The sequence below is a fragment of the Halichoerus grypus genome, chromosome 6 (genome assembly GCF_964656455.1).
Source record: "Halichoerus grypus chromosome 6, mHalGry1.hap1.1, whole genome shotgun sequence".
Lineage (NCBI taxonomy): Eukaryota > Metazoa > Chordata > Mammalia > Carnivora > Phocidae > Halichoerus > Halichoerus grypus.
The window spans coordinates 8,067,856-8,088,919 of NC_135717.1; the positions used below are offsets into that span (position 1 = coordinate 8,067,856).

Sequence of the window (21,064 nt, forward strand, 5' to 3'; positions counted from 1 at the left end):
CCACCAAGATGCCATGGACTTGACACATGGCCTTTCCCAGCCGAAACCCTTCCAGGATGCCCCCCTACTCCCGGCTGCCTTTGGGGTAACAGGCAGACCCACCCTGTGTGGGTTGGAGTGAGGCCAGCAAGGTTGGCGACAATCTGGCTAAGAAATTGGGCCTCTTCCCTTAGGCGACAGGAACCTAAAGGAGTTTTGAAAGCAAGATTTTGTTGTCCTTGTTGTTAACTTCTCATTCTGAAATAATTTCAGACTTTCCAAGAAGTTGCAAAGGTGGTACAAAGAATCCCCATCTACTCTATCCAGATTCTCTAAATGTCAACATAGGCCACAGTGATATGATAAAAATCGAAAAATACTGCTACCTAATCAATAGACATTTGCATTTCCCAGATAGTTGCCCTAATGTCTTTTTTTCTAGTCTGGGATTCAACCTAGGGTCACCTTGCTTTCAGTTGTCACGAGTGTCTGGTCTCCTTTCATCCAGAACAGTTCCTCACCTTTGGCTTTCACGACCTTGACACCTTTGTGTCCGTACTGGCCACTTTTTTCTAGAACACCCCTCTATTTGGCTTTTTTGGATGTCTCCTCGCCATGCAATCCAGGGTATGCATTTTGGGTAAAAAAGCCACAAAAGACGGGTCGTATCTTTTTCTGCGTCATACCAGGTGGCACACGACATCAGCTCGTCCCAATATGGTTGATATTAATCTTGGCCATTTGATTGAGATGCTGCCTGCCAAGTTCCTCCAGTGTGAAGTTGCTATTGTCCCTTCCCAGTAAGTATCCCGTGGGGAGGGTACTTTAAAACTGGAAATGTCCCACTTCTCATATACACTCTGCCCGCCAATTTTAACACCCATTTAGGATTCTCACCGGAAACTATTTCTACCCTGGTGGCGCGAGCCAAGGTACTCATGCTGTTTGACAAGGTCCAAGTATGGGGGACGATCCTGAAAACAGGAGACTCCGCAGCTGGCTCCTGCTATTCTCTTTCATTTTGTTTATGGCAATCTTTATAATTGGAATATTTCTGGGGTTTCATGATAAAGTGACTACTCATCTTAGTTACGCCTATCTAAGCAATCATAATGAAACTAATTCCACGAAGAATTAGTTTCTATAGAACAAAATAACAAGACGGTCACGCTCTGTCTAGCACCTTTCTCTTTGCGTACTGTTTTTTAGTTTTAGCGGGAGTCAATAAGTGGAAATCAATAAAGGTCATGTTAATCATTACAAAGGAAAAATGAAAGAAGGCTATGTCTGTGATCCAAAAAATGATCTAAGATTATCTCAATCAATTGTAAAAAAAAACATAATCACATGTTACGAAAGTATGGCAAAACAAAAATATCCTAACATATAAATAAAGTTCCTCCGAGGCTGTCAGGAGGAGATGCTTGCACCCTGATCCTGTGTCTGTCTCCTCATTCGCCGACGCCGTCCTTTCCTACGAGAGACCCACCCCGGCTGGAGCTGGACTCCGGCACCCCGGCATTTGCCAAATGGTGGTTCTCAAGCCCATCGCTCCTTCCACATTTACTCGTTGGAATTCCGTTGTCAGGAAAAGAAAAACAGGATCCCACCCAACAGAGGATGGTTGCCAGGAATCACAACAGCTTGCCCAACATATTGCAAATCATATACCTGATAAAGAACTTTACCTGGAATATATTTTTAAAAAAAACCTTACAACTCAATAATAAAAAGACAAACGAGCCAGTGAAATACATGGGCAAGGGATCAGAATCTACGTTTCTCTAAAAAAAAATACTTACAAATGACCGATAAGCACGTGAAAAGATGTTCCACATAATGACTAGGGGAATGTAAATCAGAGCCACCGTGAGAAGTCACCTCATACCCAGTAGGATGGCTGTAATAAAGAAGCAGACTCTAACGAGTATTGGTGAGGCTGTGGGCACCAGACCCCTCCCTTGCTGCTGGTAGGAGTGAAAAAGGGTGCAGCTGCCTTGGAAAACAGTCTAGGTTTTCCCCAAAAGGTTAAATAAAGAGTTACCATGTGACCTAGCTCTTCCCCAACCAGGTGGATACCCGAAGAGGAATGACAGCCTCTGATCACATGAAAACTTGCACACAAATGTTCATAGCAGCACCGTTCTTGCCCCAAAGGGGCAAGAGTCCAATGCCTATCTGGTGATAAGTGCATAAGATGTGGCCTATCCACGCAACGCGCTATTATTGGGCAGTACAGAGGAACGATGTGCGGATACACAATATATCACGGGTGAACCTTGTCAACATGATGCTAAGTAGGAGAAGCCAGACTCAAAGATCAACATGATGCTAAGTAGAAGATCAACATGATGCTAGATCAACATGATGCTAAGTAGAAGAAGCCAGACTCGATGACCCCATTTACGAAATGTCCAGAATAAGCAAATTTACAGAGACAGAAGGCAGATTAGTGGCTGCTATGGGCTGGGGCAGGGGAGGAAAGGGGGAAGGGACTGCTAACGGGTTTGGGGTTTCTTTTGGGGGTGCTAAAAATATTCTAAAATTGTGGTGATGGTCGCACGACCCCATGAATATAGTAAAAACCATTAAATTGTACATCTCAAATGGGTGGGTTGCATGGTACGTGAATTATATCTCAATAAAGCTGTTACTACACACACACACACACACACACACACACACACACACCAGCAACAACCTCCTCAGAGCTTCGTGGGAGTGGGAAGCCTCCACGTCCTGGCCCAGCCCAGCTGCCTGAGTTCCTGCCCCCAGGTGCTTTTTGCATGCAAAGGTGCTCACACCCAAGGGGCCAAGCAGAAAAACCAGGCAAGGCCAGGCAACCCCCGTGCCCACTCGACAGGCTTTCCCATGATTAAGAGCATGCAGATGCACGGCGGCATTTTGACCAGCTATCTCTCTACTCCCCAGTAACCTATCCCAAGCCAGACTGTGGTTTTGGGACTTGAGGTCCAAAGCCATGAATCAACACAATCTACTTATCAAGACCAAAGGCGGCGGTCACTGTGCCCGTAGAAGAAACAAGTCGTATTTCTTGGCGCCTTCGTGCCAGAGGGCCGCACCCTGGGGCCCACTGGGGAGCCCTGTCCGCGGATCCTGCTGGACTCACCCCACACCCCGGCCGGGCCCCCTGGCTGTGGCTTTCTTTCTCTCCTGGAGACGAGGGGGTTACAAGTAGAAGCTCCCAGCCATAATATAAAGAAGTCCCGGGGATGCCTTGTACAGTATGGGGTACGGTTAACAATACCATATTGTGTATTTGAAAGATGCTAGGAGAGTAGATCTTAGAAGTTTTCATTACGAGACAAAAATTTTTGTAATCGTACTCCCAACCACATTGGCTCTATTGCAGCTTCTCCAAGTCCCCTCGTCCCCCTTGGCCTCTGGGCCCCTGGACAACCTTCCCGCCCTGCTTTTCGCACACCTACTTGATTAGCTCACCGCGTCCTGAGATCTCTGTTAAAAGCCCTCCTTCGAGAACGTCTTCCCTTGAGGCTCCAGGACGCTCGCACCTCCTTCCAGCACTGTTCAGCGTCGTCGATGTTGGTTACGATGGTCGAATTAATGTCTGTCTCCCCTCACCAGGCCCTGCGCCGCCTGAAGGCAGGGTCCTCTCTGTTTCACTCATGCTAACCCCCAGCCCCCCAACCCCGTGCTGGCCTGGAGCTTGGCGCGCAGCAGACATCCAAAAAGCCTTGTAGATGGAAAAACAAAGAACGCCGTCCTGAAGTCTCACCGGAGCCCGTTCCTGGGTTCAGCTTCCTGAATTATCCCATTCTCCCCAAACATAAATCAGATCATGGCCCTCCTCTGCCTAGAACCCTCCCGGAGCTTCCCACTGTGATTGTAACAAAATCCAAAGTCCTTGCCTCTGTCGACGAGGGCTTGCAGGGGCCTCGACCCCCCGCCTCCCTCTTATATCACTAGGGCAAGGCCGGGAGGGTTCTAAGCGGAGAAGGGCTTTGCCTTCTAAACTGACACTTTGACCTCTCTGTGACCCTTGACCCCTGCAAGTGCATTTCTACCTCCACATTGTGCGGGGCCAAACCAATCAGAAAGGAGGGCCAGCCCTGGGCACCACGCACGAGCGAAGAAGAACCAGCTGCCAGCCTCCCAGGGACCTGTGCCCCCAGGGCGCAGCAAGAGGGGGGAGGGGGCGCTGCCCTCCCCCGTGCAGAGGAGTGTTCTATCACTGACCTCACGTAGCCTCGCCAACACACAGCGATAATAAGGAGCACAGCAAACTCTAGATCGATTATACTATTGTTATGAAATCCTCTACAGATGACGCACCCCCTTCCCGCCTGCGAGCAGGAAGGACCACGGGCCACTCACCCCCCTGCCCCCCTTGGCACGTCACTGTTCTGGGGGAGGATGCCCACCGTTGCTTCTCCTCTCGGTCAGGTGTGGGGAAAGGGAGGGCACAACCTCACGTTCACACCTTAGGGCTTCCCTGATTCAGGCATGGATTTTCTGTCCCTCCACATGGCCGGGCAGGTCAAGCATTTCCTGCCGGGGAGGGACGGAGGGGCTCAGTCACCGGGTGGGTCACGCTGCAGGAATTCAAGCAGCTCTGACATGACAGGCTTTCTGGATCGGGGCTCAGGAAGGGCTAGGGCAGCCACTTCGGCTCTGTTGGCTTCCTCTGGGATAAGCATGGGCATTCTAGATCCTTCCTTCGAGCCTCCATAGTAGTGGGGCTGCTGAGGGGGTCCGTGGCAGTCGCTGCTGATGGTGGGGGGCAAGAGCAAAACAGAAAAGCCTCTGAATATTCTTCCTGGTTGTTCCCCTCTCCCCGATCCACACATATCTTACTTTCATATCAGGGAGGCTGACTTCTCTGCATTTTTTGGATGAGTAAACTGGGACAAAGTTATAGCCCATGGGGAGCCAGCTGGTCAGACTCCAGTGGGGAGCGCCCTCCTGTGCCTCTGTCCCCCCCCAGCAGGGATCAAACAAGGTCCTGCTTCATGACGAGTCAGGCAGTGGAAAGCGTTGTGAATTGTAAAATTTCACCAGAAACACCAGGGAAGGAAACGCTGGCCAAGTGGGCAGAGAAACCCTGGCCAGGAAAACCGCCTTCTGTTCCAAGTTCTGCAGGGGGATTCAGACAGATTCGGCCGCTCAGATCCAGCCCTTGTTAGGGGCCTGCCGCCCATCCCAGATATCAGCACGCACACCATGATGCATTCTGTCCTTGCCACCATCCTCGGGGGAGCACTAATGAGGTCCATTTTTACAGATGATGGAACTGAGTCTCCAAGAAAGGCAGTAACTTGTGTAAGAAAGCCAGGAGCTTGGCCTCCTAACCCAGGGCTGTTTTCAGGGAAAAGTGAACGCTGACCTCCCCAGCCCACTCCTATCTCCCAATCCCCCTCAGCCGCTCCCCACCTCCCACCCCGCACAGACCCCCCCCCCCCCCCGGGTCTTCCCCACCTGCCTGCCGGTGGCTGGCTCCTGCCAGAGGAATCCCGGAACATTCCCCCATCTCCCCCCCATCCCTGAATATTTTGTGAGAAGGGAGCGGTCCAGAACTTTGAGCCCAACATGAAGGACATTAGTAGGTGTTAGAAAAAAATAGTCAAGTGTGTAATGAATTCCTGCAATCACTCAGGCTGGGGATCTTCATTTCACCCTCTGACAATCCCACAGCTAACAAACCAGAGAGGGCAGCCAGGGCTGGATGGGCCAAAACAGAGCTGGGGCCAGATCCACATGGAGCTACCAAGGGGCCAGGAGGGACTGCCATGGCCTCAGGCCTCTCCTCCTTATCTCCAGCTTCCTGAGCCTTTTGAGTTGGAGACCTTGCTCTTCCAGGCAGGCCCAGAATCTGGAATAGCCCCAGGAGGGGACAGTCAGGGCTTCTGGACAATCAGCCTCAGGGTCTCCACCAGTAGATACCTCTGCCCCTTGAAGACCCCTCCTGAGACCTCAACTCTTTTGAACTGTATTCCCAGCTGACCGCGAGCCTCGCCCTGTTCCTTTTCACTGTAAACCCAAGTCCACGAGGCAGGGATTTGGGCCCACAGAGCAGAAGAGACTTGTCTAGAAGCTCACCTTAAATTCTCTCCGTCTCCAAGCCCCAACCTGTTGGGTCTGTGCCTCAAGGGTACGTTTATAATCTGACTTCTCGTGTGGGCATATGAATTCCATCCCACTGGCCCACCCAGAATCCGAGCTCTGGGAAGGGAAGGCCCTTGGGCTGGGCCTAATTTTTGCATGCCAGAATGCTAGCTCAGGGCCAGGCTGCAGAAGGAAAGAAGAAAGTAGGGAGGGGAGGGGAGGTAGGAGATGAAACAAGGCAGGTGGCATCATTCAGGACCTGCCATCTTGCCCTGATGGGGCCACCGGAGCGATGGAAACCATCCATGAAGCACATGTTTATTTGAGCACCTCTCATAAGGTCCGCATTGTTGTAGACACTGAAGTGACAGCAGAGAACAATGCAAAGTCCCCGTTCTCGTGGCACTTACCTTCCAGAACTTTCCAAGGGGACAGCAGGTGGGACTTCTGGATGCAAGTGACAGAACCCAAATGGGACAAGCTTAACCAAAAAAGGAAAACCTATCCACTCCAGTGACCTAACTTCTTCCCAAGGAGGAGAATGGACTCCACGGATTGGTGGAGTTTGGAGAAGAAAGTGACTGTGCCCAGCTTAGTCCCTTCTGGGCACGCCCCTTTCTAATCGGCCACCCACAGAGAGGGTCCAACTCCTGCAACCGTGTCAACTGGGTTCTGAGCTTGGGAGGGGAAGAGGTTGTATTTATGGGCCTCCCCAGACCCCCAACAACATGTACATTATCATTACCCAACAGCACAGTTGGGTGAGTATTGTTACTGCTTCCAGGTTAAGGACAGGGACACTGAGGCTAAGACCACCCCGCTGGTCAGGGACAGGGCCCTGGGATGTCAGGAGCTGTTGTCCCAGGCATATAGCCTGTGTCTCGGGCCTCCCTAGAATTCAGGCTTGGTGACTCCTGGTCCAGGTCTCTCTGTGACACCGGGTCATCTCTCACAGAACAGGCCTCAGAGAAGGTCCTCAGACTGTCACCACCACCTTCTGGAAGCTTGCAATGAAAAACAGACACGTCGATGAAGCTCTCATCGGAACGGACTGCGGGAGATGCGGCGTTCAGGCTTGTGTGAAAACAGGCTTCCAGCTACCCGCCTAGAAATGACCCAATGTACCTCCCAGGGTTAGTATGGGAGCCTTGCATATAAAAGTTTACTTAGGATGCTGAGAACCAGGCATGGCCTGCAGAAATGCTCGATACCTCTGGTTCCTGCAGCTGCTTCCTGTGTGACCTTAGACAAGTCACCTGCCCTGTCTGAACCTTGGCCCCTTCATCTACGTCACGGCCATGGTGATGGCAGCCAGCGAGTGAGGTGGTCATGCGAGGGTCCTGTGAAAAGGGCATGGAGAAGCTTCTGCAATGCGTCCAGCTCGGGGCAATGGCAGAGGGCTGGGATTCTCTCCGACACCCTCCAGGAGCCCCGGTGAGCGCTCCCCGATCCCTGACCCTAAGCCCGTACTGGCCTGACTCACAGAGGACGAGACAGCCGCAGCCTGGTAAGGAAGGGCGATTCTGGAGGACGGAGCCCTGTGTCCTGGGCTTGGTACTCTGTGTCACCCATTCCCCAGCCTGGGCACACCAGCAGGCCAAGGAAGGGCCTCTGATTCTCCCCATTACCCTGTTTCCCCAAACCAGTGCAGGACACGGCACAGGGGAGGGCCTGGATGAACAGCCGTAGAGGGAGAACACGAGCGAGCGTGTCAGTCAATGAGTTAGAGCCACAAATATTTACTGGGTGCCCACTATGCGCCAGGCAGTATGAACTGCCAAGTGAGTAGAAATGGCCCCGTCCTGCCATCACGGAGCCTCCGGTCTAGGGAGACATAAGACTGATCATGGAGGAGGCCTTGTGGGCTGTGGCACAGAATTCAGATTTTATCTTAAATCTCATTGAAAGCCGTTAGGAAGTTCTCAGCAGGGAGAGACGTGGGCCGTGGCAGCGGAGACCGGGGTGGTGGCCGTGCTGATGGGGGGTGCACCTTGGAGCTGGAACCCACACCACGTGATGTCCAATGGGGAGCCGAAGGCGAGAGGGAGGGAGGGAGGTGTTTCCGGCCTGAGCAGCGGGGTGGACGGTGGCGGCGTTTCTGGAGAGGAGAGACAGGCAGAGTTGAGCTGGGGACATGGGGAGTTGGGCCTGTCCTGGGGACGTCCAGGCAGGGGTGTTAGGGGCAGCGGGGTTCCCGGGCGGGCGCTCAGAGGTGAGTACCGGAGGGCGAAGGGACAGAATGGGGGAGAGATGGGTGAGTGGGTGCTGTCGCGGCAGCCGAGGGGCTTGGAAGCAGCTCTTCAGGGTTCCTAGGAGGTGGGACCCCGCATTGGGAGACCCGGCTGGCCCCGCCCCCCCCACAGCCCACCCCCTACTTCTTCTGCCACAGGGGTGCACATTCCCGCAGTTTGGGGGACAGAAGAGGCATGGGCGGGAAGAGGGGATGGAGGCAGTGCGGGGCGACTCAGGGAGCATGGGAGGAGGGCAGAGGGTGGGGAGAGAGAGGCCTGGACGCCCCTTCCCAGGCCGAGCAGAGTCACTGGCCTGCACTTCATTCCTTCACCTCCAGGGGAGGCCAACTTGCTGTCAGGGTCATGTATGGAACCCGGTGACCGGGTCCCGGGCCCAGGGACCCTCCTTTCTGTCACCTTCCCCCGCCGACCCATGCTCGGCTCTCTGTTCTCCCTGACCCCCCACAGCCTGTAGTTTCCAGTTCCCCCACCAGACAGTGAGCTGCTGAGGACACGCGGTGTCCCCGCAACTCTGCCATCTTTCAAGCTCCCAGCCCATGCACATTAGGTGCTTAATCAACGGTGGGTGCATTGAATTAAAAGTGCTTGATTCAGGTACACCTGGGGGGCTCAGTCGGTTAAGCGTCTGCCTTCAGCTCAGGTCATGATCCTGGGGTCCTGGGATCGAGTCCCACATCGGGCTCCCTGCTCAGAGGGGAGCCTGCTTCTCCCCCTCCCTCTGCCCCCCAAACCCCGCTCGTGCTCTCTCTTTCTCAAATAAACAAATAAAATCTTTTAAAAAAAGGTGCTTGATTCATATTTCTCAAGCTAGGATTAAGACCTCTCTGTCTCTGTCTACCTCGCTGTCTCCCTCTTTCTCTCTCTGTCTCTGCGATAAGATGGTGCTCAGGGTGGGGGTAGGGGGCTTCCCCAGCTCTGGATGGTTGAGGCCGTTTTCTCCCCCCAGGTTCCAGACCTGCAACAGGCACCAACCAGCCCGTCTCCGGCAGACAGCAGTAGTCAGCCACGGCTGGAAAGAAGAGCGGGGACCCTTTATGGGGCACTCACGGGGTGGCCGGCACTGGTGGGTTAATCATGTCAGTCACTTCCCTCAATATCCCCAGGACGTGGTTCAGGGGGTACCTTCAGAAGGGTCCCAAGAAGGGCACTCAAGAGGGCCAAGTGACTTCCCAAGGACGCTCAGCAACATCAGGGTGGGCCTGTCCGGCCTCAGGGTCCCTGCTCCTGGTCACTTTGCCTCCCGACTGCCTCCCCCTCAGGAGGCCTCTCAGAAGTGACCCTGCAGAGGGACCCTGGCAGGACCCAGAGGCTCACGAGAGGAAGGGCTTGACTTGGTGACTCCACTCCCTGGTCCCCCCCCCCGCCCCCTACCCAGGTGCACAGAGATCTCTCCCCTGTGACTTCCCACCGCCCCAGCCTGGGAGCCAAAGGCGCGGTGTCTCTCGCCCAGGACAGAGACACAGCCCTCACATCGTTGCAGTAACGGTTTACCCACTTGGCTTCCTGTTAGGTTTTTTTCTTCCTTCCCCGTAGGGGTGTCTCTTATCTTAAGCTTCTTGGGGGGGGGGGTTGTGCTGAGCTGTTTACCATTTGGTGCCAGTTGGTGCCAGAACCAGCCTCTTGGGAAAAACGAGGTGGGGAAAAGCAAGCCCAGGTGGGCCCTGGGTCCAGACTGGACAGGACAAGCGGGCCCCTCACGGTCAATGTCAAAGGCATGTCCAGCTGTCCTGCCAGAGTCAGGTTGCATCTTCCAGACAGGGCCAGCTGAGGCAGGTGGAAGTGATTCAGCTTGCCCTGAGCTCCTTCCAACTGCGGGGGAAAAGGCAGGGGTTTGCAAATAATCCACCAGGTGGATAACTGAGACGTGGTTGGGTCTACTGGGCTGAGGGGCTTGCTCTGGCCCCTGAACCGGGAGCTCTGGGTTATTCATGATGAATGCAAAGTAGGAGAATCTGCGACAGAAATCGGCCCTTCCCCCTCCTTCCACTTCCCAGCAATCTTCTAGCAAAGAGCTCTTGATGCCCCATGGTGTGAGCTCTGTCTGACCGGGTCTCCAGTCCTAAAAGGTGTCTTACATCCTCCCGGGGGGTCTCGAAGTTATAACCTAGCCCCGGGCCCTGGGCCCCACATCACCCTGGGCCCCACCTTGCCCTTGTCAATCTGCTCAGAACACTTGGCCATCTGGGACCCTCTCCACATCTGCTCATCCCCACCCTGCCCAGACCCCAGAGCCCTAACCTCTGCTTCACTCATGGCTGCCAGGCTGCTGGTCCCTCCTCCTATCTGCTCCTGCCCCTAGATGTCCATCCATCCACTTGAGGGACTACCTCCTGACTAAACATTTCTCTCACCCTGGGAGGGCGAGGGTCGGGACTTGTGATCACCAATCACCTGTAAGCCAGCCAGCTCCCAAGCCCCCTGATCATCCCTCTGGGTCTGTCCGGGGTCCAAGTTTAAGGCTGACCCAGGTCTGGCTAACCCTGAACTTCTCTGTCCAATCCTCTCAACCTGTGCCATGTCTGGGCCAGGTAAGGAGCAGATGCAGTGAATGAAGAGAGGGAGAGATGCCTTGGGTTCAACCAGGAGAAATGCTCCTACAGCAGCCCAGCACTGAGGCACGGCGTGGGGCTGGGTTGACCAAACTCTGACCAGTGATGGCAAAAGAGACTCTCTTACCTGTTATCCAGAAACCGACTCCTACAGCCAGGTGAGGCTCAGAGAACCAGACTCTTGGATCCCGGACTTTAGTTGAGATGCCACAAAACCCAGGGGAATGGTCTAAATGGAATCCCACCAACCCTACTCACCCGCCGGACTGAGATCTAGGAAGGAAGTTAGCGCTGAAGAGGGTCGAGCAATCTCTCAGACACTGCCTCTGGTCATGGTCACGTTAGAGGTGAGGTGTACAGGAAAAAGCAACACTGAGGAGGAAGGAGAAAATGTGAGAGCCCCAAGTGGCCGTCCCTGTGGCCGTCCCCGGTGCCTGGCTGCCTGGCTGCCTCCCCTCCCCACAACCAGGCTGGGCAGCGCTGCCCCAAAGGTGCTCGAGGGAGAGCCGAGAAACCAGGGAAGGAAGGAGACAGCCGCAAGTGCGGGGAGCCTGGTGTTCACGCACCACCACCGTGACGACACACACGGGGACGGCGTGTGTCCCAGGCTGTGGGTAACACGGGGACACTGAGGCGCCAGGGAGTGGGGGGGAAACTGACATATGTGCAAGCCTCTGAAATTATTCATTCATTCCCCATTCATTCCTTCAACAAATATTTATCGCCCTTCTTCTAGGTATGCAGTCTAGGACAGAGGTAAGAGCACAGACTCTGGGGCCAAATGACCTGAGTTCAAGTCCCTGCTCTGCTTCTTTTTTAAATTGTTTTCTAATTGTGGTAAAATACACATAACACAACACTTACCATCTTTAACGTGTTTAAGTGCACACTTGACCGTGATCTGTGCAAAGGGGCTATCTGCTTTTGACTCCACCTAATAATATTTTCCCAGTGCTTTCTGTCTCCTCGTGGGCCCAGGCTGCAAGGGACATAATATTATGGGCAGAAATCCTGGGCCTTGAGATTGCTCCCGGCTGTGCCTCTCCTGGGCAAAGTGGGGTAGTGTGTGTGTGTGTGTGTGTGTGTGCGTGTGTGTGTGTGTGTAGGGGATCCCCAGGGAAGAGAGTCCCTGCATTTCACTCCTGCATCTTTCCCCCCAGCCTGCCTCCCCTTTAACTTTGAGAAGCTCAGAAGCTCCCTGGAAGCCTGAGTCAGCCTGCAATGTGCTTTTACCCTGGAGTCAGGTGGGACCCTCCCGGGATGTGAGGGTGGGGAAGCTTGGGACACCCCAAAAGCGCCAGGGGAGGGGGGATGCTGAGGGCTGGACCATTGGAGAAGGAAATCCCCAGGGGGAAGGTGGACAGGAGGTGGGTATCAGGACAAAGGGGCTTTAGGGGAGACAGGGATGTTTGGGGCCTGAGGGAGGGAGGGGTGTGTTGAAGACCCCAGAGGTGAGAATATTCGGCTGGGAAGGAGAAGGTTGGAGGGGGCGGATCACCCCTAACCCTGAGAACCGAAGGCCCCTTGCATTCCCCTGCGCCAACTGAGCAGTGACTGCCCGGGAAGGTGGATCTGGCCCAGCTCAGGAGACAAACGCTCACCCAGAAGACGTCATTGGCTCTGGAATGTAGAGACAGGGCTGGGAATGCAATGACAGCAGCCCAGCAACCCGCAGGACATGAGGAGGGCTTCTCCCGTTCCCCACCCAAGGGCCGGTCCCACTCCCTCCATCAGGGACGCATAGAGAACCACCAATGACAAGAAGAGACTCTTGGAACATCCCCCAGTGGAAAAGCCCTGAAAAACCAGCCCCCTCGTTGTCCAGACGGGGAAACTGAGGCTCGGAGAAGGTGCCCCCGCCCCCTCCCCGCGCGCGTCCCCGCTCCGCCCGCGCCAGGCAGGGGGCGCCCTTTCCCGCCGCCCGAGCCCCGCGGCCGCCCGCGCCCGACAGGTCCCCGAAGGAGAGCCCTCTTAAAGAGTTTTTCCTTTCGCGTGAACTCACCGCCTCCATCCAGCCGCGCGGTCTCAAAGGTGAACATCACACAAATGCGTTGCAGATGTGCTTCCTTCCATTTTTGGCTACCGCGGGGCGCGTGCGAGCGGCGGCGGCCGCCCCGGCGCGATCCAGGCCGCGTTTTCCGTCCCGCCCGCCAACTTTTTCAAGCTGTAGTTATTTGATAATGATTTTTTTTTTTTTTCCCAAACCTCTCCCAATAATTGTTATCCTCCCCGCCCGGTGCTGCTCAGGTGATGGGCACAGACTGCAGACGCCTCCTCCTCCGGGTGCACTGGCGGCCGTCCCGGGGTGAGAAGCCACAGCCCAGGGACCTTCTGCAAAGCCAAGGTCGAGGGTCGAGGGTCCGTGTGTGGGCTAGCCCGGCGTGGCAGGAAGACCTCCGAGCGCCCCCATGACGCTTCTGCACGACCCCCACCGCATCACCAGGCCACCTCCCCCAGAGCCCACTTTCCGGGGGCCATGGCTGTCTGACGGATGACTGAACAGCATGCTGGGCACCGAGCTCCACATTACAAACATTTATTGGGCACCGGCTGTAGGCCCAGGCCCTGAGCAAAGGGCTAGCCTCAAGGACAAGCAGTAACAGCCCCTGCCCCCCAGGGTTCCCAGTCCAGAGGAGAGTGGGACCACACGTCCCTTACCTGGAAAGATGAGAGGGCTTCCAGGGTGGGATTCCAGGCAGAAGCTGCTCAGAGTGGCAGAGCTGGACAAGGCAGGCTTGGCCCCCCACAAGCCCCCTGGGTAGAGCTTCCACACTCTCCTCCCTTAACCTTCATCCCTTCCCCAGGCCCCTGCAAAAGGTCACCACCAGTCTGGGTGGAGGCCTCTTCTAAGAAGCTACAGGGCTCAGAACTTCGGGTCACACGGGTCAGGGTAGATAGGCAGGGGCCCAGGCTGTTGGGGTCTCTGAAGCCACCCACGCAGAAGGCTGAGGAGCAAGGCCAGGTGTCCCTTTGGGAGTTCAACCCCAAAGGGAGGACCCAGGTGAGCTCTTGCTTCCCCATTTGAGGGCCACTCGTGTTTCGGATGTTCAAGTACAGTGGTTTGATGGAGCCCTTTGCTGGGGGGGAAGTGACACCCAACATTCTTTAGTTAAACCTGAATGAATTTTGAGTTTTTACATGGATACATCTGAGGTGGAATCCAGGCAGCCAGCGGCAGGGGGTGAAGGAGGAGGAAGTGAAAGAACGTGGAGGGGCAGCATTGGGATGCTGAGAAGAAAGGGGGTGCTGGCTTTGAGGCCAGAAATCAGAAGGTTCTGCCCCTCCGCTCCCCTCACTGCTGGCTCTTCCGTAAGCCCTCCAACCTCTGGAAACATGGTGCCCACCGCTTCCCCCACCCGGTGGACTGGCTCAGAGGCACAACGTGCTCAAGAGTGACCAGTCAATCCCAGTGACTCCCAGGGTAGCTGAGGGGCAGCGTGGGCGTGTTGCACTTGGCTCTTTTGCAAACCTGCCAACTCCCTCCCCCCCACCCAGTGGTGGGACCCCCTCTTTGAGCCTTGGAGAAATCCCTCTCTTCCTGTCTCCCTGGGTCCCACGGAGGCCCTCACAGCCCTCCAGGAGGGGGCTCCCAGAGACACCTCCCCTCCCAGTCCAGCCTGGAGGAGGGGCGTCAGCTGCGGGGCTGGAGGCCCCTTGTCTGCAAAGAAGCAGGATTTATCTCAGTTTGGGGAGGTCCGGGGCCCCGGAGTCCTAGATCATCATTAGTTCCATCAAAGAGGCGGCTGTGATCTGAAGGGGCAAGATGCATGGCGTCCAAATTGGAAACAGCCTGGTGGGCTACGGGGCAGGAGCCGGGCTGAGAGAGGGCTCAGGCCTCCCCTGGGGAGCCCGGGACACTGGAGGAGTCCCACAGACAGTGCACAGGAAAAGGAGGAGGAGGGAAGAGAAAACATTCCACTCCAGGGCTCCAGGGAGGAGAGCTGAGTGAGATGGAACAGAGCCAAGTCTGCGAGTCAAGGCGACCTCCCCAAGGGGGCGGTGAGAGAAGGCGGCCAATCCCACTCGTGACCCGAGGGCCTACTGTGTGTCTGGCCCCGGGCCGCACACCCTGTCAGACCGCCCACAGGAAGAGAAGGCACTGCCTTTGCTTTACAAATGGGGAAACTGAGGCTAGCAGGAGAGAACTGATGTGCCCAGGGTCACCCAGCCCAGGCGCCTTGCTCTCCAGGACCTCACACCTCCCTGAAAAGGCAGAGCAGAAGGAAGAGTGGTCCCCAAGGCTCCCCATCCTCAAATCTCCCTGCCTGTGCCCAGCCTCGAGCAGCGGCCTGAGTTTAAACTCCAGGTGTAACACAGAGCTAGAGAAACAGGAGGGAAATATCTTCTAAATATTGGAAAGTGGTGATACTCTAGACAGAAATGGAATTTTTTTTTTTTTTTTAAGTAGGCTCCAGGCCCAACATGGGGCTCGAACTCATGACCCTGAGATTAAGCGTCACATGTTCTAGCAACTGAGCCAGACAGGCGCCCCCCAGAAATGGAATTTAAATGACACATTCAACTATAAAAACAAATTGAAAAGACCTCTCCCCGCTTCTAGGGCTCTTTGCTGATGAATACCCTCTTTCTAGACGTCCCGCCAGCCCTGATTCCAGAAGATGTCCTCTAAGCTCAGACTCCCACGGGCCTCCAGACACCTGACCCCTATTCCCCCAACAAGCCCCTCTCCAGTAGATAGAGAGTAGATAGAGATACTTGGAGCCGTACTCACAGGGCGCTGACTCGCTGTGGGCACCTGGGTGAAGCCCTGCCCGCCCTGGGTTCCAGGGCCCAGCCTGGGCGCAAGGCCTCCAGCCCCAAAGGGGCCCCAAGACATAGCCCAGAAAGGACATCAAAATGCCTTTAAGGGGAGATGGAGCCAGAGAAATGCTCAGGCTAGGAAGCCATCCCGAGGGAAGGGGGACAATGGATGAGCAACAAGACTTCTGCCCGAGGGTGTTCCAGAAATTGTACATATAATGCTAAAAAAATGGGACATAGCCTAAACTTCCAAGAACAGTGAGAGAATTCTGTGCGACGGAATACCCTGTCACCGTTGCAAATGACGCTCGTGGACCGGGTTTGTTGACACGGGAGATGCTTCACTACGACATTGAGGATTAAATGAGGTAAGTCTGGGTAAGTGCCTGGCCCACGATAAATACAAACTCCTGACCGTGGTTGGTGTGTGATAAAAGCAGGAAGGAAGGAATGTAGCTGGAATGATCTCGATTCTGTAAAACAACAAAGGCACAGGAAAAGGCAGGAGGGAAATACAACAAAATATCGCTGAGTTGTGAGATTAGAGATTTTCTGTAACGAGCGGGATGTTTAAAATTCGTTTTAATTTTTTGCAGCATTTTTCTTTTAAAGATTTTATTTATTTATTTGACAGAGACACAGCGAGAGAGGGAACACAAGCAGGGGGAGCGGGCGAGGGAGAAGCAGGCTTCCCACCGAGCAGGGAGCCTGACGCGGGCCTCGATCCCAGGACCCTGAGATCATGACCTGAGCCAAAGGTCTCAGTCAGTCATGTTAACCAACTGAGCCACCCAGGCGCCCCCCCTACCACTAACTTTTTATTTTGCTTTATCATGTATCCATCTATGTATCCCTTCCTCTATCCATCCATAAATGCAGTGTATTTTTTAAGGCATTTTAAAGTAAATTTCAGGCAAGAGTAACTTCACCCTAAATAACATGCATGTCAGGAAGAATGGTGTGTAATAGTTACTTAGAGGACGGAGGCTGTCCTTAGCTCTGAGAACAGCCCCCAATCCCATCCCTCTTGCAGCAAGCTGGTCAGGAGGAACCGAGCCTAGTTTGGGGTGAGGCCAGGCCCTCCTGGCTTACTCCCTGGAGCCCTGTGGTTTCTCCCCACCTGAGGCAGGGATAATGAGATGTAAATAAACTTCTCTTCTGGTCATCTAAGGGCATGGGGAAGTACTTAAAATGAGGCCTGCACTCACCTTGGGCTTCCTGCAGAGATAGAGATGTCAGATTTCGCAAATAAAAATACAGCGCACCCGGTTAAATTTGAATTTCAAAGAAACAACACATTTTTTTTCAAGATTTTATTTTTAAGTCCTCTCTACACCCGATGTGGGGCTTGAACTTACAACCCCCAAGATCAAGTGTTGTATGCTCTACTGACTGAGCCAGCCAGGCCCCCACACATTTCTTTTTTCTTTTAGTATAAGTGTGTCCCAGGCAATGGGACAGCTTGGGACGGGCCTATATTAAAAATATCCAGTCTATATTTTTATCTGGCAGCCCTATGCAAGATGGGGAAATAAAAGCCCCGGGAAGGAAGCATGCCAGAAGATGGGAACCAGGTTGGGATTCTTGATATGGTGAAGTCTTATTTGTGCTATACTTTGCAGCTGAAAAAGTGGTTTTCTATCAGTTTCACCTGAGACCCACTCACCCCCTCGAGGAGAGTATTTTATTGCCGTTCGAAGTTGAAGAAATTAAGGCTCGGGGGGTCCAGGGTCCCCACCCAGCTGACAATTTACCCAGTTACAGCTCAGCCTCACTGTCTGGTCTTCAGGGGAGCTCTCCTCCACCCTAGTTCCTCTCTTGGAGGCCTCGGCAGATCATGTACATGGGCCCTGAAATCCACCAGTGGGGCTCTGGGATGGGACCTGCAAGCCCACAGCTCCAGTGGTCAGGGCCTACCACCCTTGTGGGGGTGAATTTTGTGTGTCAGTTTAACCAGGAGATGGGGTGCACGGATGTTTGGCTAAGCTTCATTTTTGGGTGTGTCTGTGAGGGTGTTTCTAGATGAGCTTAGCGTTTGAATCAGTAGGCTGAGTCAAGAGCATGGCCCTCCCCAACATAGGTGGGCCTCACCCAATCAGTTGATGGCCCGAACAGACTCTCTGCTGGACTGCTGAGCTGGGACCTTGGTCTTCTCCAGCACTCAGCCTGGAACGTACAGCACTGGTTCCGCTGGTTCGCAGGCCTTTGGGCTTGCCCTAGAACTTCCGCCATCGGTTCTTCTCATTCTCAGGCTGAAACTCACCAGTTTTCCTGGGCCACCAGCTTGCAGAGGGCAGATCCTTTGTTTGCAGACCCCCATAATCACAGGAGCTGATTTCTTTTTATCTATATCCTATCGGTTGTTTCTCTAGAGAACTCGATTGCAGTCTCCCTCAGAGAGGTCACGTAGGTCGCCCTGGGGTGCTAGAAGGGACTATGTGAGTTAACGCCCTCCAGCAGAGGCCTTGGCAGGTCACATGTCACATGCTGGGGCTGAGGCTCCCAGAGGTCATGGGGCAAGGTCCGTACAGCAAGACAGAGGGAGCATCCAGGCTTCCCCTCAGCCATGCCCTTTCCAAGGCACCCCCGGGCTGGCTGTGTGGCTTCTAGGGGAGGACACAGGGGAGATGGTGGCAGTGTGGGGTGACAGGACTTCAGGCCAAGGCATGTGAGTGGGGCCGCAGACAGAAAGGAGGTATCCCTGAAATGGGAAAGCCCGCCGAGTCCTCCTCTGACTCCCCACACCTGCTCTGTCCCGCGGCAGCCACTAGCTGGAGCCCAGGGCCCCATTCTGGAAGGAGGCAGACCCAAAATGTTGAAGTTTGCGGAAGGGAGGCTTGGGCCAGTCCTGCCCCGCCACCCTGCCTCTCCTTGCAGGCATTCAGTCCATCTTTCGTTTGAATAGGATCCAAGTGTTTGACCATTGATTTACTTGCACGCAGCCATAACTACCCTCTCCCCCGGTGGACCTAAGACAAATCTCCGGTTAACTATTTTCCAAAAGGCTTATTTTTTAATCACCTGTGAGTGTTTTCACAAAGTAACATGAGGATTGCTATTTTTGTCATTCCCACAAGCACACCTCATTCCACTGAGACAGGGACAGCCAGTTTGGGGACCCATGAGTTAAGGTTTCAAGGGGAAAATGTGGAACCTGGGCTCACACACCTCGCAGGGCTAGAAGGTTCTCCGCCACACCACGGAGCTCCTTCACTCCCTTCATCTTGGCACCAGCACCTGCCCAGCTGTTGTCAGTGTGGGCCACCAGGACCAGCCCAGGGTCCAACACAAGCCTCCTCCCTTGCCACAAGGCTTGGCCAAGCCAGGGCCGAGCGCAAAGCCCAGATATCCGCCCCACCGGTGATGGTGTCGAAGCTTCGATCCACACCAGCTGTCACGGGGAGACTGAACCCCCGTGCAGCTCTGGTGAGACTCAAGTTCTAGGGTCTTTCTTACATCGGGTCTGCAAATGTATCCCATATGTCCAACCATTGCTTCGCTCATCAGTTCGTTGCATTTAAACAGTTATTTAAAAATATAATTTGTTTTGCTGTGATCATGCACAGAAAAGTGTGCATTTAAATTTAGTAATACAGTAACCAACACTTTGTGGGTCACGTATTGTTGGATGCTGTTCTGACAAAGTAGGGAAAAATGCACTATCTGAATTTCCATGCTCTCCCCCCACCCCGCACCCCCCAACACACACACACCGCCCCATGCCAGAATTTTTCTTCTCTGTAGGGAAGGGTGGTTGTTTTTTTTCTTAATTTTGTTTTGTTTTTACTTTGAACCCCCGAGATTAGTTTTTGGCAAGTTTCCTTTGCTCTCTACCAAACGGTTTTGAAATCGTCATCAGTTCTCTGAGATGATAAACAGTGAAAGATTGCTTTTACTTCTGAAGGCAACGAGGAAACATGTCTATGGTTTCACTTTGAAGCTCATCAGGAAAAGAAAAAAAAACTATAACATTTAGCACGTGTAAAGGAATTCTCAAGTCATGGGCCACCTGTGTGTCTGATAATCATTTAATGCTGCCTCCGAAGTTTCAATAAATCTCCGCGAGCGGCTCAATCACAGCAGATAAAGCCTGGCGATGCTTGGCCCCATGTGACTTGCGAGAGCTACCCCGTGTCCCCGTGTTGCTTCGCCACTCCGGTTACGTGTGTTTTGGGTAATCCCCAGTCTTTTCACAGATGAATGGATGACATGGAACAAAGAACTGAACGCGGTGAAAGTATGTCACAGTTTGGTTTGCTTTTTTTTTTTTCATTTTTCTGCAAAGGCCTCAGCATCACAAGGTCCAACCGATGGGCATGACAGAACAGCTCTGGTCCTTACTCCTCACATGGTGGGTCAGTCCGGCGTCCCCCACGTTGGTCACTGTGGGTTCGATCACCCATGTTAGGAATCCCGCTTTGATTGGCTGCCAATGAGGCTTTATGACCCTATGTACGTTGACATGGGTCAGCTTTTTTAATACCAGCCAAATCCACGCGTCTCTGTAATTGACATCGTGACTGAGACCTTTTCCTACCTGAGCCTCGCGGGGGCTCTTTCTCCAACCGACTGGTGGTCCTGTCCCGTGTTATTAAATCAGGAACACATTGATTTCACCTGCTTGGCACTGTCACGTTTCAGGTTGTTGAATTTTTTTTTTTCCTGGCGATTTCCCTTTGAATTTGCTGACTTCTTTAGGCCTCGATGAATTCCTAAGTTAGAATCGCTGGCTTTCTCTCTCCCTCCAAATTGCCTTTATTCATAGATGAAATACACTTGTCATGACTTCTTAACAATAAACACTGTTTTCCAAGGAATAAAATATGTTTAACTCTGAATTTCAGGTATGTACTAGTTTCCTCAAGCTGTTCTGAGTGAGCAGATAATAATTTGTTAGTGACAGTTTCACCGGGAAATCAATATTTTCTCCCCCGCCCCAACGGCAGTGATTTTTAGGTGCATTTTCCGTCTTCTGTGTTTTCAGATTTTTTACGGAGATTTTTTTTTTTCTCCAAAACAGAAACTCCTTGTGCTACGGGAGTGATTCTCCTCTGCAGGTTTATTTTGTTGGTGAACCATGGGCACAAGTAACGAGGGGAGCATGTTTATCATCTTGTTTCCCACCCCTTGCAAATCTGAGCATTAGGAGTCCTCAAAATTTCCAGATTTGCCTTAAATTCATATTATTAAAAATAAATGTTAGGGGGCGCCTGGCCGGCTCAGTAGGTAGAGCATGCGACGCTTGATCTCAGGGTTGTGAGTTCAAGCCCCACGTTGGGCGTGGAGCTTACTAAATAAATTAAGTAGGTAGGTAAGTAAATAAATATTTGAGCATATTCACCACACATTTACTGACCTGAAACCGTATTACTTTCCGTATCTATGCTGGTGTCATTTGTATACAGATTAACTACTGACAAGAAGGAAACACTTGAAGTG

General features: G+C 53.4%; 1 long non-coding RNA gene across 1 annotated transcript; it reads right to left on the minus strand.

Moving 5' to 3' along the window:
- Positions 1-7,723: 7,723 nt before the first annotated feature.
- Positions 7,724-13,250, minus strand: LOC118525099 (uncharacterized). The gene is made up of 4 exons (XR_013448449.1): positions 12,867-13,250; positions 11,123-11,236; positions 9,903-10,124; positions 7,724-8,161 (listed from the first exon to the last, which is right to left on the minus strand). It is a non-coding gene; the product is annotated as an uncharacterized LOC118525099 (long non-coding RNA).
- Positions 13,251-21,064: the final 7,814 nt, after the last annotated feature.